At 39.9% G+C, this 26170-nt stretch overlaps 1 protein-coding gene across 6 annotated transcripts in view; it reads right to left on the bottom strand.

The window, feature by feature from the left end:
- LOC150087215 (tyrosine-protein phosphatase Lar-like) overlaps window positions 1-26170 on the bottom strand; it is a 1652393-nt gene that overhangs the window by 283695 nt on the left and 1342528 nt on the right. The gene's annotated exons all lie outside the window — the stretch shown is intronic.

Raw genomic sequence — 26170 nt, forward strand, 5'->3', positions numbered from 1 at the left:
ACTAGCTTTCGTATTATACATTACAGCCGGCTTAACTTTGTCTATTACTGCACTATTAGAACTTGTATATATATATAAATATACAAGAAACATTCAAAAAGTTCCCAGAATATTACTATAAAAGCATATTGTGCAAACAGTTTGGTTTACTAACCTAATCATCTTCAAATTACTGTCCTTCTGCACACACAGACTTGCTCCATCAGACTTTCCAAGCTTTAAAACATTCTTTAAAATTGCAATTTTTTTTAGTACATGTGGGTCAATTCAGTGTTTCATGTTTTCCCCTGTATCTTTTTTGTTTTTTATTTATTGTACTATGTGGTCCCAGCCAGCTTTGCGGGAACCCTGCAACATATTTACAATGTTGATGTACATTTATCTCAGATTCCCTCATAGAGGGTCAAATCGTTTGCAATATATGCCATATCACAATGCAGTTCAGTCAGTTCTGCTATAATGTGCATTTTCACATTTTGAACTTGCTCTAACGCAACTGATATATTAGGGAACAATGCAAGTATAATGCGATTTTTGTATTGGCTCATGCATAATTTCACCTGGACGAAAGCAAAACTCGGCACCAAGCTGAACGTAGCAACCTGCGCAGCAATACATATACGTTTATGAAGCTTAAAAATGTCAAATGTGTGAGAGCTATATTTACCATTTACTGTAGTTGTATTGCTCAGAGACACACTATTGTCATTCGCTGTACTCACAAGATAACACGTGAAAATGAAGGCCAATTCATTTTTTCAAGAGCACACTTTTTTCTGTTCGAAAAGAAATTTCGTGAAGCATGATAGGAGCAGAAGAGAACATTTCTGGAGGTCACTACAATAAAACAATAAAAACAATTTGCAATTCCCAGTTTATTGGGCTTTCAATTAGTGCAATCTAATTATAATTGGGTAGTAAACTTGATCTTAATGCATTTGCAATAATACAGAACTGGAATTCTGTGGGATTTTACATTATTATGGCGAAATATGTTTCCCCTTCCATGAAATCTTCAATCATATAAAAAACATAAATAAATTTTCGGATTCCTTACTTCATTTCTATTTTTTAAGCTTTGTAAACTTGTCTTACTTGTCCAATTTGTGCGTCCCATGTTCGTTGATTGCTTATCTTTTTTACTGTTTTAAATTTAAAAAAAAAAAAAAAAGAAAAAAAGAAAATGTCACTGAACAGAAATATCAATCAAGCAAACTTCATATCTTGTCAGGGTAGAGTGCTATATTTACTGTAATATTTATTTATTTATTAGAAATTTAAGATTAAACCTGTGTTAGCATTTTTATTGGGTTTCTAACTTTTTTCAGAGTTTTACTTACCAGACTGAACATTTTTTTTTGAGTGCTCTGCCCCTATCCTTATTTTTCCCATAAGCCCTGTTGATTTCAATTTGCAAAATTTCATAACGCACAGATTTTTAGGAACACATGTAGTGCATTACAGCAGAACTGATTGTACCACGAAGGTACCTGACATTATCAAGTCCCAACATAAGGTTGTGATGATCTTCAAGTCACCAATTGAAACTTGTAGGTTCACCATGCAGATTCAAAGGGAGTAGAAGTCCATTCTACGAAGCAGATGCCAACCAGTGTAGCAAAACAACCCCAAAGACTCATTTTCAGTTTAGGGAACAGCCAGAAATTAAATAGTGCAAGGTTAGGGGAGTAAGAACAAGTTTGAGCTTCTGCAGACTGCTCAGGACCAAGATATCGATGAGGAATATTACAACTTTCTGAAAGTGATAAAGCCCAAGAAACCTATAGGTAAAAATGAATCCAAAGAAGTAAAAATTAGTCAAGAAACACTTGTCATGATGAACCAAAGATGACAAAGCCATTAGAAAGAGACTCAGAGAGGACATAAGAAAATTTCACACAAGAAAAGTAGAACAAGCATTAAGGGAAAATAAAGGATTTAAATCAGCCACCATGAGCAGTAATACAGAAAGACAAATGATACTGAAACTGAAGAATAGTAATAGTGTACTTATAAATAGCAGAGATGGCATAATTTGAATAACAGAAGACTACTATAAAGAGTTATACAAGGAGAGAGGGAATGATGTCTGCAGTGGGGAAGATGGATCGCAAATTAGTAACACATACAACATACCTGATATCCTTTCTGATGAGGTGGAACATGCGTTAAAGAAAATGAAGAATCAGAAAGCCCCGGGGAAAGATGAAGTTACCATAGAGTTGTTAAAATTGGGAGGAAGAGACATGACACAAAAACTGGCAAGGCTCTTCACAAAATGCATTAGAAAAGGTGTGATGCCTAAGGAGTGGAATAATGCAATCATAGTTTTGCTGCATAAGAAAGGAGATAAATCAGAAATTGGGTATTATAGACCAATTAGCTTGTTATCCCACATCTACAAGTTGTTCACAAGGGTCATTACTAACATATTAGAAAGAATACTGATGAGAATCAACCGAAAGAGCAAGCTAGCTTTAGGACAGGATTCTCAACTATGGATCACCTTCACATAATGTCACAGCTAATGAACAAAGCAAATGAATATAAAACACCATTATTCCACATTTGTGGATTATGAAAAGGCATTTGACTCTATACAGCATAAGGTAATGTTTCGGACACTGGAAAGACAAGGCATAGATTATATTATGATTTTGAAGAAAAGGCTTATATTATGATTTTGAAGAAAATATATGAAGATGCTACCTTATTTACTAGATTAGACAAAGACAGTAGTAAATTTAAGATTGAGAAAGGAGACAAGGAGGCACAATATCTCCGAAGTTGTTTACTGCTGCCCTTGAGGAAGTTTTCAGAAGGTTTGACTGGTTTCAGAAAGGAGTCAATGTGAATGGAGAGTACCTTAACCATTTACGATTGGCAGATGACATTGTGGTCATAAGCCACGATCCCAAAGAATTAGAGGAAAATCTTAATCAGTTATGCACAGTTAGTAAGGATTTTGGACTAAATATGAATATGGCTAAAACAAAAGTAATGATGAACAAGTATGCCACAGAAAGGGATATAATGATTGAAGGAGCAGTAATTGAAAAGGTGGAATCGTATACTTATCTGGGACAAGTCATTAGCTGTAATAATGATAAATGGCTGGAAGTCAAGAGAAGAATAAATTTTGATGGATAGCATTCAGGAAATATAGTCACATACTAAAGAGCAATATCCTAATTTGACCGAAACGTAAAATAATGAACCAATGTATACTCCCACCATGACTTATGGAAGTGAAACTTGGACACTCACCAAAAGAATGGAACGAATTATATTGGGAATCAGACTGTTAGATAAGAAGAGAAACACATGGATTAAGCAGCTAGTTAGTTAGTTAGTTAGTTATTTTGGTTTTTAGGAGCATTAGCAACTAAGGCCATATTGCTCCGGGATATGCGGTGGTCATTCCCTGACCTTTCCGCACCCTCCATATTTGGTGGTGACGGGCTCGAACCCCGGTCTAATCAAGAAGCGTGTGCTACGCACTGCTGCTCCTTCCCACCTGGCTACGGAGGCGCCGATTAAGCAGGAAACTCAAGTAAAGGACATTCTTATCAAAACTAAAGAACTAAAATTAGCATTAGCATTAGCATTAGTAGAGGCATTTGATGCAAGAAAGCAAGCTTATGCAGCATCAGCCAAAAACAAAAAAAAAAAAAAAAAAAAAAACCCACTTCCACTTCACCCCTCTGTTCATTCAAAATACCTGTCCAGCTGAGCCTTAAACTTATTTAGGCTATCAACCTCCACCACAAGGGATGGAAGTCTGTTCCACCAACCAACCACCCGCTGGCTAAAGGCAAATTTCCTCACGTCTATCCTACATCTGTCTTTCCTCAATTTGAATTTATGCCCTCTCAGGTGATTTTTCTGAGCTAGAGGAAGAATCCCATCAGCATTGAGCATGCTTAAACCATTCAAGGCTTTATACACCTCTATCAGATCACCTCGCTGGTGTCTAGTCTCCAGACACTGTAATTTGCAAAATTTAAGCCTTTCTTCGTAAGAGCACCCTTTTGTTCTATTCACTAATCTTGTTGCCCTTCTCTGTACTCGTTCCAGCAGCTCTACATCCTTCTTGAAATGAGGCCTCCAGACCTGTATACAGTACTCTAGGTGTGGCCTGACCATTGCCTTATACAATGGAATAATCACCTCCTTATCCCTGCTGGAAAAATTCCTGTATATCATTGACAATACTCCATGAGCTACTCTTGCAGCCCGTCTGCACTGCTCAGAGAACTTCATATCTGCCTGCACAACCACCCCCAAGTCCCTTTCATTCTCTACCACTGTCAGTGTAGTACCACAGAGTTGATACGTTGCTCTGGGGTTGCTGTTTCCCATGTGTAGTACTTTACATTTGTCAATGTTAAACTTCATTTGCCACCTCTCAGCCCATCTGCTCAACCTTTCCAGATCCTGTTGCAGCAGCATAGTGTCAGTAGTGTCCTTGACAACCCTGCCAACCTTTGTATCATCTGCAAACTTGGACATTAAGCTTGATATACCATCATCAATATCATTTATAAATACAGAAAACAATAATGGACCCAACACTGAGCCCTGAGGGACTCCACTAATAACATTAGTCCACGATGAGCAGTGTCCATTGATTACCACTCTCTGTCTTCTCCCCCTCAACCACCCCTTTATCCATAGCAGCAATTTGCCTCCAATGTCACACTGCTCCAATTTGTGTAGCAGTCTTCCATGTGCAACAGTATCAAAAGCCTTTCTAAGATCCAAGTATATAATATTAAAGTTATTCCCTGCATCCAGTTCTTTTGTGACTGCATCATAATATGGGGAAGTCTTGCCTGACCAATCAAGTTGGTCAGGCAAGACTTCCCCTTAACAAAACCATGCTGTGTCTGAGCTATAACTGAAGTCTTGTCTAAATGATCCTGCAGTGCTTCTTTAACCAGTGCCTCAATTAATTTTCCTGGAACAGAAGTTAAGCTCACAGGTCTATAATTACTTGTGTCAGCCTTTGATCCTCCTTTGTGAATTGGGGTCACATTTGCACATTTCCAGTCTATGGGTAACTCCACTGAGTCCAAGGAAGCTCTCATAATTATGGCTAAGGGTTTGCTTACTTCCTTTGCTGCCTCCTTTAATATAACTGGATAGATCCCATCCACCCCGGGTGCCTTTCTTGTGTTTATCTTCAACAGTTTCTCCTCCACTTTACTCCCAGTTATTTCAAGATTCTGTAGCTTACTGCTAGAGTTGAATACACCTCTGGCATTCCCCTTGCTGAATAACTCCTCATGTGTGAATGTCGATGCAAAATATTCATTTAGTTTGTTAGCTACCTGAGCAGGTTCATCAACAGTTGATCCATCAATATCAAGTGGACCAATCTGATTCATCCCCTTCCTTCTAGAGTTAACATAAGTAAAGAACTCTTTGCTGTTTTTCTTTGCATCCCTTGCCAAGGATTTCTCGTAATCTGCCTTTGCCTGCCTAACCTCCTTTGTAACTTGGTTGCATATCAACTTGTATCTATCATAGGCTGCTGTGTCATGTGTTAATTTGTAAGTATCCCATGCATTTTTCTTCTCTGCCATATGCCTCATTAGTTCATCTGACATCCAAAATGTCAGATGAACTAATGAAATGGTCTTGGGCAGGACACAGCTTGAAAACATGATGACAGATGGACTGAGAAGATAACAGAATGGTACCCAAGAGGAGCTAGAAGAAAACCTGGAAGACAACAGCGGAGATGGACAGATGAAATTCATGAGTTTGTGGGTAGTAAATGGATGGCCATTGTACAAAACAGAAGGAACTGGAAAGTTGCTGGAGATGCCTTCATCCTGCAGTGGATTGAAAATGGCTGATGATGATGATAATGATGATAGGGGAGTAGGGAGTGTGCTACATTAATGTGATTTTTTTCACAGTCAAGAGCTGCCGAACTGTCATTGCTGTGTGACTGGATGGATTGTCATGGTGTAGGATCCAGCCATCCTTTTATTTTTGAGCTCTTTTTCATTTCACATTATTACACAAAAGTATCAAATCCTCAATGCTATAAGAAGCAGTACTGCTTCTCTCACCCTTGTCACAAATTTCTGATGCACTATGCCCTTGTCGTCAAAAAAATCAATCAGCATGACTTCAATGTTGGATTTTGTTGCCCCCATTTCCCAAGAAGTCTTGGGCAATGGGGGCATTTTTGTGTGCCATTTTGATGATTTTGGTTACTTGGTCTTGGTTTTGTAGAAGAATATCCAATTCTCATTCCAAATGACTTCTCTTATGAAGCTTGGATGCTGCGTAGATTTTTCGAACAAATCACCTATGCTGCCTTTCCTGCAGTCCATTTAATCATTCAACATTAATATTGCATTAGGACTGAATGTGCTAGTCTACAGACAGGAGTTCCTTCACTTTCATGACATCAAAGAGTGTCCACTGTGAGCTTCATCTTCCAGTGTTTCCTGTTCATTTTTAAACTGATTAAACCACTTGTAAACTGCTGCTTTCTTCAAAACATCATCTCCATAAACTTTCTGCAATGCTTGTAGGGTCTCTGTAGCACTTTTCCCAAGTTTACAGAGCTTGATGTTAGCATGCTGTTCAAACTGTGACATTCTACAATCAATCAGCTGTGACAAATGAGTGAAGCGGTTGAGCCAATTTGGTGCACGTACACCAAGGGCAATGTCAACGTCACAGGAAACCTTATGGTCATAGTGCAAATCATTTAAATAACAGCATGCAATTTCAGGAACATTTAGAATGCACTATATATACTGAGTGATCACTGAATTATGACCACACTTATGAAAATTGAATGTGACCCATTGACCACGTGAAGTATGAGAGTGCCAAATTAGTAGACTATGTAGCATAGATAAGGTGTCAGTGGTTCAGTAGGTAGTAAAATTCTGAGTGTGATGCGTAAAAGGAAGGATTTATTAGACTTCGATAAAGGACAGATTATGGGAGCTTGGCAAGCTGGTGCCTCGATTTCCCAAGCAGCTGAACTGGTGGGATCTTTGAGAGCCACTGTAGTTAAAGAGTATCAGGACTGACGTCAAAATGGTCAAACAATGACCCGATGGCAAAACTACAAAGGTTGGTGAAAAGTTGAAGTTAGAGGTGAGAGCCTGGTATGAAGACATGTACAGGCGAACAGGCACAGCACTGTTCAAGAGTTGACTACCCAATACAACATGGGCCAACATGGAACAATATCTGGCATGATCATGCATCGCACACTCACACGTATGGCTATACCAGCAGAGAACCCCTATGGCATCCTCTTCTAACAAAGGTTCATTAGCGTAAAAGACTCGTCCGGTGCAAAGAGCACGCAAGTAAGAAGACTGGAAGAAGGTGTGCTGGTCGGATGACTCACATTATTTACTCCACACTGTGGATGGTCGTGTACAGATTTGGCATCAACAACATGAGGCGCTACATCCATCATACATGGTATCAAAAGTGCAGGCCTGTGGAGGCAGTTGTATGGTGTGGAGCACGTTTCACTGTCAGGAACTTGGACTCCTGGTGCATGTGGAACAGAGTATCACTGGTCTTTGCTATCGTAAACAGCTTGTTGACTGTATACACCATGCTATATTAGACTTTTTCCCAAATGGCAATGGTGTCTTCCATGATGACAATGCACTGAGCCATCGGGCACTTGTTGTGCAGGAAAGGTTTGAGGAACACAGTTCTGACTTCCAGCATATCGATTGGCCTCCGAACTCTCCCGATATCAATCCCTTAGAACACTTGTGAGACACTAGAGAAAGGCACATCAGGTGTCTGGATATACCAATCACCTCCATACCTGCATTGCTCGCTGCATTACACACAGCTTGTTTGGCCATACATCCGGAAAGTTTCCAACATCTTGTTGAATCAATGCCACATTGGATAGCTGCTGTACTGAGGGAAAAGGAGGACTTACGAAGTATTAGGTAAGTGGTCACTCAGTGTATGTGTATACATACAGATATATATATATATATATATATATAAGTTTGAATTAATATATTGAATAAAGTATTCATAAATGTATGTGAAAATTCCACAAAGTGCCAGTAACTAGTCTTTCCAGGGCCGAATTGATCGACAAGGCTCTCATCATATACTCTCTCCTATCGTGTCTGGGCAGAATTGCAGACACTTTCAAATTCAACCCTAATTCATGGCTTTTTTTCAACAGTGATCTGTACTTGTTAATCAATTACACTGGTCTTCTACTCTTAATATCATTAGTGCCAACGTGTACAACAATATCACCATTTGTGCCCTTAAAAGATGATATCCGCTCTACAATATCATCAACCTTTTCCCCTGGCAGACATACCCTGGTCCTGTTCCACCTATTCTTTTTACACACTACGTTCCCCATTTCCTTGACAATATACTCACCAACAACAGAATGTGGGACCACCGCATTCTGCCTTGGGGGTTGCCGCTGATGATCAAGTACAAGCTCTGACTTTGATGTGGGCAGCTGAGAGCTTGATGGGCCCTTCAATTTAGATCTTTCGAGGGCAGCCACCCTGTTCTTCAAGCTCTCATACAGGCTCATAACAATGTTGAGTTGTCACCTGATTTCCTCCCACTCCTTACATTGCGCGCACACACAAAGACATTCCCCTTAGCAATATCACGTCACGTACCAGAATGCTCCACAAACATCAAGCAAGCAGTGCATTTTTAAAAGTTGTGATTCAGAGGGCAACTGCCCCCCCCCCACCTTAGTTCTCCCCTGAGCCACAGCATTCCCATTAGCTTGAGCCTTTTGCTTTGCTGGTCTGCTCTGACTCAAGATTTCGATTCAATTTGAGTATACAGAATTATAACCCTAAACTTATATCCCAACACAATTATAACACTACATATCTGTATATATTTTTACACATAATTAGCACATTCTTATACAGTATGGACAAGATAGTCCCAATGGAGTGTCAATTTTTAAAGTAAAAATAAGGATCAAGTTAGAATAAAATGTGTTAATAAAAAGATGTTTTACATAAATATGTAGAGTTTGTGTAGGATTTAAAAGTTGTAATTTTGTGGAGATTGGAATTCAATAATTGGACAAGTATACATTACTTGAAAACAGGTATCATTCACTTTCTTATTATACTTTCGGTTTTGTTTTAGGTTCGTTTCTCGGCATGTTTCAACTTACATATTTTTAAGCCTGATTTTTCCTTGCAATACAAGCATTTGGTATTAGGTCCCTTTTATACTAATGCTTACAAAGCCAGAACACTTACTATAATTTGGGCTTCACAACCCCTGCTAGTTTAGTGTGATTTAATAACTTTTTCTTTGCTTTTTATCTTTCTGCTATCTATTTCTACCTTTCTTCCCGTTTGTAAAACTATTAGGCGAGGGTGATACGAACGTTCCTACTTCTGTTGCTATCTTTCGTATTTATTTATTTAAATACTCCTTTTAACTTGATCCTTATTTTTACCTTAATAATTTACACTGTGCTGGGACTACCTTGTCCATACTGTATAAGAATGTGCTAATTACATTTAGCCTTTCACCTTTCTTCTACTATTATGGACAAGTATAGAAACACAGTTGCTGATACATGGTCAGGTGTAGTCCCCCTGATGAAATACCTGACTATCAATATTTGTTTCAGCTGACATCAGATTCTGCGCATTTGCCTTACCGGTATTCAACCTTTATCTAAACATGTTTCCCACCATATCTGATGACAGCTGTACCACTTTTTATTTTTGTTTTATTTGTATTTTACTGCATTAATTTTACTTTACAGTTCACCCACCTTTTGTTGTCTTTATAATTCAGCCCATAATTTTCTTAATTCATCATAACTTTTAGGATATTAACATTCTTTCACCTTTCGCATATATACTATACTTCCTTTTCTACTATCCTCACCCTTCTAGTTACTAGTGCTTTGTGTAATTTTCACATCCATTTATGCATACTTTATTCAATATATTAATACAAACTTATATATATACTGAGTGATCACTGAATTATGACCATCACTATGAAAACTGAATGAGACCCATTGACCTACATAGCACAGATAAGGTGGCAGTGGTTCAGTAGGAAAAAAAATTCTGAGCATGATTTATCCGACTTCAAAAAAGGACAGATTGTGGGTACTCGACGACTGGTGCCTCGAATTCCCAAACAGCTGAACTGGTGGGGGTGTTCGAGAGCCACAGTAGTTAAAGTGTAGTAGGACTGCCGTCAAAATGGTCAAGCAACGACCCAATGGCAAAACTGCAAAAGTCAGCGAAAGATTGATGTTAGGGTGAGTGCCTGGTCCGACGACTCATACAGGCAAACAGGCGCAGCACTGTTGAAGTAATGACTACCCAATACAACATGGGCAAACCCAGAACAATATCTGGCATGACCATGCATTCCACGCTCGCACACATGGGCTATACCAGCAGGTGACCCCTACAGCATCCTCTCCTAACCAAGGCTCAGTAGCGTAAAGACTTGCCTAGTGCAAAGAGCATGCAAGTTGGATGTTAGAAGACTGGAAGAAGGTGTGCTGGATGGATGAGTCATGCTATTTACTCCACACCGTGGATGGTTGTGTATGGATTTGGCATCAACAACATGAGGCTTTTGATCCATCATCCATGGTATCAAAAGTGCAGGCCGGTGGAGGCGGTTGTATACTGTGGAGCAAGGTATCAGTGGTCTACACTATCGTCAACTGCTTGCTGACTGTGTACACCACACTAGGTTACATTTTTTCCCAAAGTGATGGTGTCTTCCAAGATGAAAATGCACCAAGACATCAGGCAGCTGTGGAGGAATGGTTTGGGGAACACAGTTCTGACTTCCAGCATATCGATTGGCCTCCACACTCCCCCGATATCAATTCCATAGAGCACTTGTGGGACACTATGGAAAGGCATATCAGGTGTCTGGATTCACCAATCACCTGCATAGCTGACCGCATTACACGCAGCTTGGTTAGCCCTACCTCCCAAACTCTTCCGACATCTTGTTGAATCAATGCCATGTCGGATAGCTGCTGTACTGAGGGCAAAAGGAGGACCTATGAAGTATTAGGTGGATGGTCATAATTCAGTGATCACTCAGTGTACTTTTGCATCCTTTAATGCTGTTTTGCACTTTTACGTGCAACTGTCATACCTGACTTATTAATCTTTCATTAACTGAAACTTTTTAAAACATTAGATTTAATATATATATATATATATATATTTGATTCAGTTAATAGTCAAAAATAAATTCCAAAGCACAGTAAGGATAAAAATCACAACTGTGGGAGGATGTAAATATGTATATGTATATAGTTATCCCACTGGGATAAGTTGGCTATTATGCTGTAGAAAGGTTATACCAGTCCTTGCCCAGTGGATAACATCACTAATTAATATTAATATAGTATTATAATTTAATATTAATATAAAGTAATATAATTTAGGAGTGAAGGTGGAGTTGGGTTTCTGGTCCATAAAGATTTAAAAAACAACATTTTGAAATTCAAAAGTATATCACAAAGGATGTCAAGACTAATACTCAAGATTTCTAAGAGGTACAAGCTAAAGATTATAATGATTTATGCACCAACATCGAGCCATGATGATGAAGAGGTTCAAGAAATGTACACCGAAATTGAGAGTCTTCTAGAAGAGCAGAAAACCCACTACACTATTATTATGGGAGACTTCAATGCTTAAGTTGGAAAAAGGCAAAACAGTGCAGAAAGAGGAACTATAGGAAATTTTGGAATTGGTGAAAGACTTGTGGAATTTGCAGAATCTCAAGGACTGTCAGTAATGAACACTTTTTTCAAGAAAAGGGTGAACAGAAAGTGGACATGGAAAAGTCCAAATGGATTAACAACTAATGAAATCGACTTCATCCTCACTAACAGAAGATATATTGTGAATGATGTTACTGTCCTGAATAAGGTAAATGTTGGAAGTGATCACAGAATGGTAACATGTACACTTGATATAGACGTAGGAAAGGAAAGGTAAAAATTGACTCGAGTAAATAACACAAAGGTTTTGAGATAACAGAAGAGGAGAAAAAGCAGTATGTACTGGAACTTAAGAACAAGTTTGAGCTTCTGCAGACTGCTCAGGACCAAGATATTGACGAGGAATCTTACAACTTTCTGAAAGTGATAAAGCCCAAGAAACTATAGGGAAAAAGAAATCCAAAGAAGAAAAAATTTGTCAAGAAACACTTGATGGATAGCATTCAGGAAATATAGTCACATACTGAAGAGCAATATCCCAGTTTGTCTGAAACGTAAAATAATGAACCAATGTATACTCCCCACCATGACTTATGGAAGTGAAACTTGGGCACTCACCAAAAGAATGGAAGAGAAGCTGAGAACTACACAGCGAAGAATGGAACGAATTATATTGGGAATCAGACTATTACATAAGAAGAGAAACACGTGGATTAGGCAGCAAACTCAAGTAAAGGACATTCTTATCAAAACTAAAGAATTAAATGGTCTTGGGCAGAACACATAGCTCGAAGACATGATGACAGATGGACTAAGAAAATAACAGAATGGTACCCAAGAGGAGCTAGAAGAAAACCTGGAAGGCAAAGGCGGAGATGGATAGATGAAATTCATGAGTTTGTGGGTAGTAAATGGGTGATGATGATGAATATAATTTAGTGTAAAGATGTAAAAATAATAATAAAAAAGTATTATAACTTCATTTATTCCTAACTGTATTTACCTTTAATCTTGAGTTCCACTAGAGGGCCAGTCTAGCAAGTTGTGTAATTTTTGTTCTCTGTGTTTTCTTGTCAAAAATAGTGGTTTACTGAATCCTGCCAACTTATTAATATATCACAGCAGCCGCCCATAGTCTCCATAAGCTATCGGGATGACAACGGAATCAAGGTCCCGAGTTAAGTACATTTTATTTTAATTTTTAGTATAACTTTCGTACGCACAGTGATACTCACTGAATCATTTCACTATCAGACAAAGACACAAACAATGTTGACCGCTGAATGCCTAAAGGCGATTACTCATCCACCTGGGCTATTGTTCTTCTGCTACTAAGCGCTTTTCTCCCTGCTACTTCTAGCTACGGAAGCCACAGCGATTGCTGGAATTGACTAATTTGAAGAATGCTTAAAACTTGTCTTCCACAAGATTCTCTGATCGATAAGCCTAATTAGTTTTAAAATTCATAACTTTCCATAGAATTTGGATAAAAATCTACAAAATATCTCAAAATTCATATAAAATCTTTAAGACCATAATGAATTCGGATCGATCAAATGAGTCTTGGATACTTTTCCTACGTTGCCTTCCTCCTCTCAAGTTGATGAGGATAGAGACTCTATTAATAGAATAAGTGCTATAAGTAAAGAAACCAGGATACAAACTTCTAGGCTTGATCCGATGTCATCTAAGGAGAAGATTCCTCCACTTCCCCCTGTGGATCAGCATGTTGTTTCTATGGAGGCTTTGTCTGAAGTTACAGACCAATCTTTGACGAATCCTGTTATTAGTGTCCACATGCATCAAGTTTTTACTCTCAGGTCTGCTCTATCTGGCCTTATATCTGATGGTGGTAGACTCACCAAGCAAGTAACCACAGAAATCCAAAACATCCGGTCTGCCATGGAACAGATTCTATTTAATGTAATTATAGAGAATGAACGCCTCAAGGCAAAACTGGAAGAAAAAGATTCTCAAATGGACAAACTTTTACAAAATTCTGGTAAATCAGAAGATGTTCAAGCCGTGCCTACATTATCTTATGCTTAGGCTACTCAGCTACACACTATGGCACATAAAATGAATACCAAAGGTATTTCAGGTAAATCTATACCACAACCAACTCAAAAGAACCTCAACGAGGAAAGACCACAGGATGAACCTTTGGACCCCACCCTACCAGAAGGTATGCTACAGGCAAAAACGGTGTACCTCAAAACGGCACTAAAAACTATATTTAAAGACTACCCCAAAAGAGTATCGATTGGAGTTTGGTCCCATATTGTTACCATATTTAATAAATTAAAAGCGTTACTGACAGAAACCTATCTCAACAGCGAGAAAGCGACGGCTAAACTTCAAGCCTACATGGAGTGTGGGGCAAACAAAATGCTACAATGTGCACCCACATATGTGGAAACGCTGAGGAAACAACCAAATACAACGGAAAATCCACAAATAAAATGTCAATCAGCCTCAAGGAAAACCCTGCTACCTACCCCCAGCACTGTTGTCCTGAGACCACTTACCACAGATTATAAAACCTCCAACGAAAGTATCAAGACACAATTCATACAGGAACTAGCTAATGATTTAAAGACAAGAATTAAAACAGTAAGGAAAACCAGGAACCCGGGTATAGTCGTGGAGACCGAAACCAAAGAGGAAGCTACTGAAATAATAACCAACTCCAAGATAACTAACATAGGGTTAAAAAAAGCAGAGGAACCAAAAAGGAAAGCGCCCTCCATAAAAATCTATGGCCTGGAGGCCAGTATGACACCAGAAAACCTAGCCTCAGAAATATACGCCAGGAACCTACAGAGATCCCTACCGGAAACCGATATCAAAGAGCAAATAATGCCTGGATTCGCGCCAGGAAACACAAGGAACTGGGTTAAAGAGCTCAGTCCCACAGCGTGGCAGATCCTAGCAAAGCAAACGCGGATCTTCATCAACTGGAGCAGCCACAGATTCGACGAACATATAGTAGTTCCAAAATGTTACAGATGCTGCAAGTTTGGCCACACTACCCACACTTGAAGCCAAAACATCCCAACCTGTGGTCACTGCGCCGACAAAGGCCATGACTACAAGGACTGCCCAAAGAAAGATGAGGAACCAACATGTGCCAACTGTAAGAGTCAGAAGTTGGACGCTTCACATTCAGTTCATGACAACAAATGTCCTATTTTCTTCAAAAACAAGAGTTTAAACCAAGCCAGAATCAATTATGGCAGCACACCATAACCACTATAATACAACAAAAATCAAATTCATCCAAATGAATGCACAACGGGCAAGGGCCGTAGCCGACCAAGTCAGGCTCAAGGCCGATGAAATTAATGCAGGTGTAATCATATTACAAGTAATATGATTATATTGTAATTGTATACCCACTCCAAACTAGTCAGAGGGTATCCTCTCAACTACAAACTAATACAAGCAGATGATACTACCCCGTGGGCTGAAATCCTAATTAGAATTCCCGACATCACTGCAACCAGTCTCCCACCTGTGCACGGACTGGGCGGCCTGCGCTAAAATTATCACCGCACTAGGTGTCCTCTACATAATCTCGCTATATTGCAGACCTGGTGAAGACATCACCACAGCCACCAGATACCTCCAACATGCTACCAACTTACTAAGAGGGGAAAGAATTGTCATCGGAATGGATGCAAATTGTAGATCACCAGCCTGGCACAGCCATACCCCCGACAGGCAAGGTACTAGGAATGGCCAGAGACTGGAGGAATTTATTACGAGTTCATCTATCATAGTCCTCAATAAACCAAACCAGCTGCCAACTTTTTGCAACCTCCGTTGGGAGGCTACAATAGATATCGCTCTTGCCACTCGAAACATAGCAGGAAACATCACAAACTGGATGGTCCAGGATGCCTGGACCACTTCAGACCATAGGGCCCTGACATTCCAACTCAACAGGAACCTAAATCGACAACCACTAGCAGAAAGAATGCCCCAGCGTTACAAACTGCAAACTGGGACCTGTTCCAGAAAACCCTCACAGACAACAAAAACAGAAAGATGCAAGAAATCAAAATGGCTGGGAACCCTGATGAACTCCAGAAGACCATCACCGAAATTATAACAGTGGCTGCAAACACCTCAATCAAACGGAGACGGCCCAAACCTGGTGCTGTACCTTGGTGGAACCAAGAACTTCAATAGCTTCGTAAGGATGTCCAGACCAAAAGAACAAACTTCTAAAAGGCAAGAAGAACTTGGCCTGAGCGGGAGGTGGACATGCTCAGAAATATGTATAGAGAAGCGCGAAATGCTTATACTGCCCTCATAAGAAAAAATAAAAAGGAAACCTGGGAGAGACTAGTAGCAAATTCAGGGAACACTGACCCCCGGGGTGTTGTGTACAAGGTTGTCACAAAAAAGCTCCCCAGAGGTGAAGTGCTTAAAACCACTGTCACTCCCCAAGGAGAAGAAACCTGTTCGTGGGAGACATCAATAAACAATGACTAGATGTCACCTTTCATCCCCACAAAGACCCACAAACGGAGGAGCAGATCCACACCTGCAGGGAAAACAATAAGTACAGAACAGATAATGCAGAACCGCAATTCACTACGGATGAGCTCGTCCTGGCGGCTTCACATATAGCAGCGAAAAAATGCCCAGGTCCAGACCTCCTGTAGTCGGAAATAATCAAAAAAGTCATAGAAATAGAACCGGAACTCTTGCTCCAACTCTTTAACCTATGCCTCACAGTGGGAGCATACCAGCAAGATTGGAAAATGGCCAACGTTAAACTAATAATTAAGAATCCAAACAATCCACCAGAACAGCCATCTTCCTACAGACTGATCACAGTACTAAGAAAACTTTTTGAACGGCTACTGTTATCCAGAATAAATTACCACTAACACTACCAACAGGAAAAAACCTATCCTCACCAAACCAGTACGGATTAAAACCAGGTCGATCCACAGTTGATGCACTCCAAAGCCTAACTGCCCAAGCACAAGAATCTGAGAAAAAATACGTGCTAGCTATCTCAATTGATTTTGCCGGGGCGTTTGACACCCTATGGTGGCCAAGCGTCCTGGGCCGGCTCCGGGAGGCAGGGGTTCCTGGCAACCTCTACAATGTGCTTAAAAGCTATCTCACCGACAGAGAAATCAAGATAAAACCTCCCTACAAAGAAATAGAAAGAAAAATATATAGAGGGTGCCCACAGGGGTCAGTACTTGGACCAACAATGTGGAACCTCCTGATGGACCAGTTTCTAAACAAGGATCTGGAAAGGGGTCTGCTCACAAGCCTTCACGGACGACCTCATCTTTAACAATAGAAGCTAATTCCAGGGCACAACTGGAAAATACTGGCAAACCGTGCGGTTTGCTGCGCTGGCAAACAGACGGGCTGCAAGAGTAGCTCATGGTGTATTGTCAATGATATATAGGAATTTTTCTAGCAGGGATAAGGAGGTGATTATTCCCTTGTATAAGGCAATGGTCAGGCCACACCTAGAGTACTGTATACAGACCTGGAGGCCTCATTTCAAGAAGGATGTAGAGCTGCTGGAACGAGTACAGAGAAGGGCAACAAGGTTAGTGAACGGAACAAAGGGTTGCTCTTATGAAGAAAGGCTTAAGTTTTGCGAATTACAGTGTCTGGAGACTAGACACCAGCGAGGTGATCTGATAGAGGTGTACAAAGCCTTGAATGGTTTGAGCATGCTCAGTGCTGATGGGATTCTTCCTCTTGCTCAGAATAATCACCTGAGAGGGCATAAATTCAAACTGAGGAAAGACAGATGTAGGATAGATGTGCGGAAATTTGCCTTTAGCCAGCAGGTGGTTGGTAGGTGGAACAGACTTCCATCCCTTGTCATGGAAGTTGATAGCCTAAATAAGTTTAAGGCTCAGCTGGACAGGTATTTCGAACGAACAGAAGGGTGAAGTGGAAGTGGTTATTTTTTATTTATTTATTTTACTTTATTTATTTATTTTTTTTTGGCTGATGCTGCATAAGCTTGCTTTCTTGCATCAAATGCCTCTACTAATGCTAATGCTAAGATTACTACAAATCTCACCGACAAAGACCAACTCCATACTCTTAAAGGGAACACTGAACATCCACAGACCACCCCAAATTAAAATTGGCACTAGAACAATAATGCTCAGCACAGAGCTCAAATACCTGGGCATCATCTTGGATACCTGCTTATCCTTCAAACCGCACCTAAACTGTGTAAGAGGAAAAATAAGAAACTGTACTGCCTTAATAAACAGAATTGTCAGAAGAGACTGGGGATTGAAACAGAGAACAATGATGTTTTATTATAAAGCAGCCTTCTTACCAATCGCAACATACGCAGCTGGTGGCTGGTACAAAAAGGCCAGCACAGCTGCAAACCTAAGAATATTTGATTCCATACACAGAATGATGCTACTCACTGCTACTCGGCCTGCAGCACAGTGAGCACACACGCTCTGCAAGTCATCGCAGGAACCCTCCCCTTAGACCTAGAGGTGGTGAGGAGAGGCATCCTCCATGAGCTCGCTAAAGGCAATGCTTGCACACACCTTGACTTCAACGGAGATCCAGGAAATAACCGCATTGTGGAAAAAAGAAGACTCCAGACCCACTTGCTGCAAACGTGGCAGGTATGATGGGATGTCTCCATCAAAGGTCGGATAACAAATAAATTCTTTCCAAATAGATTCCAACCTAAATTACCAACCTGGTATGCACCTGTTTGTGACGTACCTACTCACTGGACATGGTGCCTTAAATGCCAAACTAACAACTCTGGGAATAATTGAAAATCCAAATTGCACTTGTGGCATTCCAGAAACTTGGTTGCACCTAATGTATGACTGCCACCAATATGACGACATCTGCTGCCAGCTGGTGACAAGACTACAACATTCACCCAAGGACCAGGAGAAATTCATTCTGGACGATAAAGAACCATATATGGCATTCACCGAATTTGCACAGAAACTGTTTAACAGATACCGAGCCACACTAGCCCAACAAGCAAATAATAACACAACTGGAAACTAAATGGGACAAGCTACTATTCCCACAACAAATTCCATACCTCCAACGAGAATAAAAGGACATGGTTTACAACTCTGCGACTGACTGAACCCTGAGTCTGCAAAAGGGCCACACGGACCTGAACCATGCAGCTTCGCTGCCATCAAGACTTGTTGGGGACCAGAATCGAGCACCTGACTCGATTCCTTTCCAACCCTACCACGGTGGGGTGGAGAATCCTTGTCTCCCCTCGCCGAACCCCCTCTCCCCTTTTCTCTCTGGTGAGGCATGGGCATGAATCACTGACCAACTGGGGGCATCTCCTCTATCGCTCCCATATTTCTATCTTTACCCCCCCAGTCTTCTGTCTCCCCTCCTACTCTATCTATATACAATGCGAACGCCCCACACACTAAATTTAATAAGACTCAAAATAATCTTCGCCCTGTCTCGGCCTATCCATCTACGTAATATTAAACCCCCCAGCGGTGTGTATAGGCATACAACGTATGTTGTATGCAGACAAGTGAAATGAGTATATACACATACATATTATGATTTTTTTTTTTTTTTTGGTCCTAGCTGCCAAAATCTCAGGAAACTAAGCGGCAGGACTGCCAGAGTAACTAAGTCTACTGGGTTCCTGGTCTGCCTCCACGGGGCAACGTTGGGCTCCAGCAGGGGCCCAGCGGCTAAATGACCAGATGAACAACGGTACATGACATTACACATGTACAATACCCACACACTTTTAAATCTCTGGCATTCCCAGCAAACTGGTACACCCACAATGAAAGCAACGTGGAGATGGGGGAACCCCTGGTGCCGCATGACATCAATATACCTTACCTTTAATCTTAATTCACCACAAAAATACTTTTCACAAAGTTATACAAATTTAACAGTTACTATCTATATTACCCGATAATATCCAAAAATTACGATTCAGCCTACCTTAACCCAAAGTTAGGAATGCATAGACTTAGATAAATTAATTAATTATAATTACTGCCAGACTTGCAAAACAGACCAGCGACCGATCCAAGATCTTTCCGATACTGACCATCATACATAATGATTGCAGGTAAATACCTATGTACTTTATACTGATGCATAACCATTAGGCTTTGGGTCCCGCAATCCCAGTTTGTGTAAATACCAATCTAAAATAAAATTAATTTTCAGACACATTTTATTAAACTTAGGATACCCAAAACTAAAAATGGATAATGAATTTTAATAAAACTGTTATAGGGACTATAGAAACAGGTATGCATGAGACATTCATTTAATATGGCTATATGTCTGCTCAAAGCCCCTGAGGAAGTAGCAGAGAGAGATGGCCATGAGGATGAATGTATTTTTTTACATAATTTTTCCCCTAGTCTTCCTTCCTCCTCTTCTCCAACATTTTATTAATTAGTATATTACTTTTTATACACCTTTAGCATTCATATTTTCCATTCCCTCTAACTTTTTATATTCATTTTTATACACTAGGGTTGTTAATGACAGTAATGGCAGTGTGCTACTGCAACAGTATCTAGAAAATTTGGGCAGATGGGCTGAGAAGTGGCAACTGAAGTTTAACATTGACAAATGCAAAGTGCTGCATATGGGTAGAAGTAACCCCAGAGAAATGTACCAACTGTGTGGTACTAAACTTAGGGTGGTAGAAAATGAAAAAGATCTGGGAGTAATTGTGCAGTCAGATATGAAGTTTTCTGAGCAATGCAGACAGGCTGCTAGCCAGACCAGGTCATGGGGTATTGTCCATGGTTTGTCCAGGAGGTGATTATCCCTTTGTATAAGGCAATGGTCAGGCCATGCTAGAGTATTGTGTACAGGTCTGGAGGCCTCATTTTAGGAAGGATGTAGAGTTGCTTGAGTATGTACAGAGAACAGCAACAAGATTGGTGAGGGGAATGAAAAGCTCCTCTTACCAAAAAAAGGCTTAAGTTCTACAAATTGCTGTGGCTCGAGGGTAGGCACCTGCAAAGTGATCTGATTGAGGTATATAAGGCTTGAATGGGTTGAGCACGCTAAATTCTGATGGGATTCTGCCGTTTGCTCAGATTATGAACCTGAGAGGGCATAAATTCAAATTTAGGAAAGACATGAATAGATGCATAGGAATTTTCCTTTAGCCAGTGGATGGTTAATTGCTGGAACAAACTTTCATCTGTTGTTGTGTAAGGTGATAGCTTAAATAAATTCAGGGAGGAACTGGACAAACATTTAGAAGGAATGGATGTGTGAAATTGATTTTTTTTTTTTTTGGCTGATGCTACATAAGCTCATATGGTTGTTTTCTTGCATCACATACCTCCATTACTACTACTACTAGGCGCCTCCGTAGCCAGGTGAGAAGGAGCAGCAGCGCGTAGCACACGCTTCTTGATTAGACCGGGGTTCGAGCCCGTCACCACCAAATACGGAGGATGCGGAAAGGTCAGGGAATGACCACCGCATATTCCCAAAGCAATATGGCCTTAGTTGCTAATGCTCCTAAAAACCAAATAACAAACAACAACAACTACTACTACTTTAGCTTTATCTCATTTTAATTAAATTAATTTAATTTTGTAACATAGATATTTAAGCGAACACAGCATCTGCTAGCATACCAAATTGCTAGGCACCACTGCTAGCCCTTGATGCCTAAAATGAATCCCACCCAAATATAAATTACACAACAAAGACAAACACAAAAATTAAAAAGGATCATGACCTAATTCTAATAATGTGTGTATAATGTTTAATTGATGATTTATACAATAGCATTAATGCCACATATCTACAACTACAATACAACTGAAAATTTATTCCTTATAGCGCATAAAATTAGCAATTAAGTATACATATATATTAAATGTAATTTAAAGTCAAAGTTACAGTTGAAGAGGAAAAAATAAATAACAAATATGTCAAAAAAAAAAAAAGAAAAAAAAGACAAATGCAGCAAAACATGCGAAGCAGCAGTAAAGGATGCAAAAGTATACCTGACCATGTATCAATATTTACTTCAGTTGATATCAGATTACATTTTTGCCATTCCTGTATTTGACTTATAACTAAATTTGCCCACCCATATCTGATGACAGTTCTACCACCTTTTATTTTATTTTACTTTGTTTTGTTTAATCATCTGGTATTAATAATTTTACTTTCCAGTTCTTTCACCTCCAAACTGGCTTCACAATTCAGCACATAATTTTCTTTCTTAATTCATTATAACTTTTAGGATATTAACAGGCGCCTCCGTAGCCAGGTGGGCAGGAGCAGCAGTGCATAGCACACACTTCTTGATTAGACAGCGGTTCGAGCCCGTGACCACCAAATACGGAGGATCTGGAAAGGTCAAGGAATTACCACCGCATATCCCGGAGCAATATGGCCTTAGTTGCTAATGCTCCTAAAAACCAAAACAACAACAACTTAGGATATTAACATTCTTTCTGCCTTTTTCAGATCTACAATACTTCTTTATTGTACTTTATTATCCTTAACATTCTGGTCCTTGGCAAATTTGTATAATTTTTTATTTCATCTATGCAAACTTTATCACACATCTATTCTTAGATGCTTATATAGGATAATGAGCTAGATATCATCATTTTTCTCTTTCTTGATGATTCCCTTTTACCTCTCTCTCTCTCTCAGGGGAACTTTTTTTTTTTTTTTTTTTTTTTTTATTAGTTGTAGTGAGTTTATATGCCTCAATCCCATCAGCACTGAGCATGTTCAAAACATTCAAGGCTTTATACACCTCAATCAGATCACTTGCAGGTGTCTGGTCTCCAGACATTGTAATCTGCAAAACTTAAGCCTTCCTTCTTAAGAGCAACCCTTTGTTCCATTTACTAACCTTGTTGCCCCTCTCTGTACTTGTTCCAGCAGTTCTACATTTTTAAAATGAGGCGTCCAAACCTGTATACAGTTCGCAAGGTGTGGCCTGACCATTGCCTTATACACGGGGATAATCACCTCCTTATCTCTGCTAGAAAAATTACTGTATATCATTGAAAAGACACCATGAGCTACTCTTGCAGACCATCTAAACTGCTCAGAAAATTTCATATCTCCCTGCACAATTACTCCAAGGTCGTTTTCATTCTCTACCACTCTCAGTGTAGTACCACAGAGTTGATACATTACTCTGGGGTTACTGCTTACTGTATGTAGTACTTTACATTTGTCAATGTTAAATTCATTTGCAACTTCTCAACCCATCTGTCTGAACTTTTCTAGATCCTGTTGCAGCAGTGTACTATCATTAGTGCCCTTAACAACCCTGCAAACCTTTGTACCGTCTGCAAACCTGGACATTAAACCTGATATACCACCATCAATATCATTTATAAATACAGAAAACAACAATGGACCCAACAATGAACCCTGAGGGACTCCACTAATAACATTAGTCTACGAAGAGCAGTGTCCATTGATTACCACTCTCTGCCTTCTCCCACCATTCCTTTATTCATACAAGCAATTTGCCTCCAGTGCCACACAGTCTAATTTGTGCAGCAGTCTTCCATGTGCAACAGTATCAAAAGCCTTCCTAAGATCCAAATATATGACATCAAAGTTATTCCAAGCATCCAGTCCTTTGTGACCACATCATAGTATCCAATCAAATTAGTCAGACAAGACTTTCCCTTAACAAAACCATGCTGTGTCCAAGCTATAACTGAAGTATTGTCTAGATGATCCTGCAGTGCTTCTTTAACCATTGCTTCCATTAATTTCCCTGGAACAGAAGTTAAACTAACAGGTCTATAATTACTTGTGTTTTACTTTGATCCTCCTTTGTGAATTGGGGTCACATTTCACATCTCCAGTCAACGGGTACCTCCACTGAGTCCAAGTGGAGGTACCCATTGACTCATAATTATGGCTAAGGATTTGCTTACTTCATTTGCTGCCTCTTTTAATATAACTGGATAGATCCGATCCACCTCAGGTGCCTTTCTTATGTTTATCTTCAACAATTTCTCCTCCCCTTTCCTCTTAGTTATTACAAATTCATCTAGCTCACTGCCAGAGTTTAATTCACCTCTGGCATTTCCCTCCCTGAATAACTCCTACTGTGTGAAGGTAGATGCAAAATATTCATTTAGTTTGTTAGTCACCTGAGCAGGATCATTAACAGTTGAACCATCGATATCCAGTGGACCAATCTGAATCATCCCTTTCCTTCTAGAACTTACATAAGTAAAGAACACTTTGCTGCTTTTCTTTCCATCATTTGCCAAAGGTTTCTCAGAATCTGCCTTTGCCTGCCTAACCTTCGTCTAACCTTTGTGGCTTGGTTACAGACTAGCTTATATCTATCATAGGCTTCCATGCCACTCATTAATTTATATGTATCCCATGCATTTTTCTTATAGCACCTCCATAGCAAGGTGGGCAGCAGCAGCAGCAGTGCGTAGCACACGCTTCTTGATTAGCCTGGGGTTCGAGCCACTGCCCACCATATACAGAGAATGGAGAAAGGTCAGGAAATGACCACCACATATCCCCAGAGCAATATGGCCTTATTTGCTAATGCTCCTAAAAACCAAATAACAAACAAACAGCATTTTTCCTTCTCTGGCATATGTCTCATTAGTTCATCTGCCATCCATTTAGACCTAAACCTTGAACAGTATTTCTTAGTTGGTATGTGAAGCCTAGTAGCTTCCAAGATAAATTGTTTGAATGCCTCCCATTTTGAATTTGGGGTTGGTAACATCATGAGTTGGTCCCACCGTATAGAATTTAAATACTGTCTCAGAAAGCAAAAACTCTTCCCTTTACCCCTGATGGTAGTTACCTCTTTGAGTAAATCCCACTTCAGCACACTGTGATAACTGCCACCTAGTGGTTCACATTTCTGCAGATTCTTAATGCATGAAGAATCACTACTGATAATCATATCAAGAGTATTACTCCCTCTAGTTGCCTCCCGAACATGCTGATGTAGAAAACAATTATCCAGTCAATCCACAAAAGCCTTGCTAGTGTGTGAGTTACCAATCCGCAAATTCCAGTCAATATCTGGGAAATTAAAATCCCCCATTATAAGACTCTCTGATTTACTGGCCCACTCTGTTTCCCTGTACAGTTTTTTATTATACTCATCAGAATCATTAGGCCTATAACACACTCCTACTCTCAATTTTGATCTCCCAGTGCTTATGTCACCAAACTGACTCAACACTGTGCTGTCCAGTGATGTCGACAGCATTAGCATTAGTAGAGGCATTTGATGCAAGAAAGCAAGCTTATGCAGCATCAGCCCAAAAAAAAAAAATAAAAAAAATAAAAAAAAATATAATAAATAAATAAAAAATAACCACTTCCACTTCACCCCTCTGTTCGTTCGAAATACCTGTCCAGCTGAGCCTTAAACTTATTTAAGCTATCAACTTCCATGACAAGGGATGGAAGTCTATTCCACCAACCAACCACGTGCTGGCTCAAGGCAAATTTCCTCATGTCTATCCTAGATCTGTCTTTTCTCAATTTGAATTTATGCCCTCTCAGGTGATTATTCTGAGCAAGAGGAAGAATCCCATCAGCATTGAGCATGCTCAAACCATTCAAGGCTTTATACACCACTATCAGATCACCTCGCCGGTGCCTAATCTCCAGACACTGTAATTTGCAAAACTTAAGCCTTTCTTCGTAAGAGCACCAATTTGTTCCATTCACTAATCTTGTTGCCCTTCTCTGTACTCGTTCCAGCAATTCTACATCCTTCTTGAAATGAGGCCTCCAGATCTGTATACAGTACTCTAGGTGTGGTCTGACCATTGCTTATACAAGGGAATAAATACCTCCTTATCCCTGCTAGAAAAATTCCTATATATCATCGACAATACACCATAAGCTACTCTTGCAGCTCGTCTTTACTGCTCAGAGAACTTCAGATCTGCCTGCACAACCACCCCCAGGTCCCTTTCATTCTCTACCACTGTCAGTGTAGTACCACAGAGTTGATACGTTGCCCTGGGGTTGCTGTTTCCCATATGTTGTACTTTACATTTGTCAATGTTAAACTTCATTTGCCACCTCTCAGCCCATCTGCTCAACCTTTCCAGATCCTGTTGCAGTAGCATAGTGTCAGTAATGTCCTTGACAACTCTGCCAACCTTCGTATCATCTGCAAACTTGGACATTAAGCTTGATATACCATCATCAATATCATTTATAAATACAGAAAACAATAATGGACCCAATACTGAACCCTGAGGGACTCCAATAATAACATTAGTCCACGATGAGCAGTGTCCATTGATTACCACTCTCTGTGTTCTCCCCCTCAACCACCCCTTTATCCATAGCAGCAATTTGCCTCCAATGCCACACTGCTCCAATTTATGCAGCAATCTTCCATGTGCAACAGTATCAAAA

Source organism: Mastigoproctus giganteus, chromosome 4 (assembly GCF_048544385.1).
Source record: "Mastigoproctus giganteus isolate SK-2022 chromosome 4, ASM4854438v1, whole genome shotgun sequence".
Taxonomy (NCBI): domain Eukaryota; kingdom Metazoa; phylum Arthropoda; class Arachnida; order Uropygi; family Thelyphonidae; genus Mastigoproctus; species Mastigoproctus giganteus.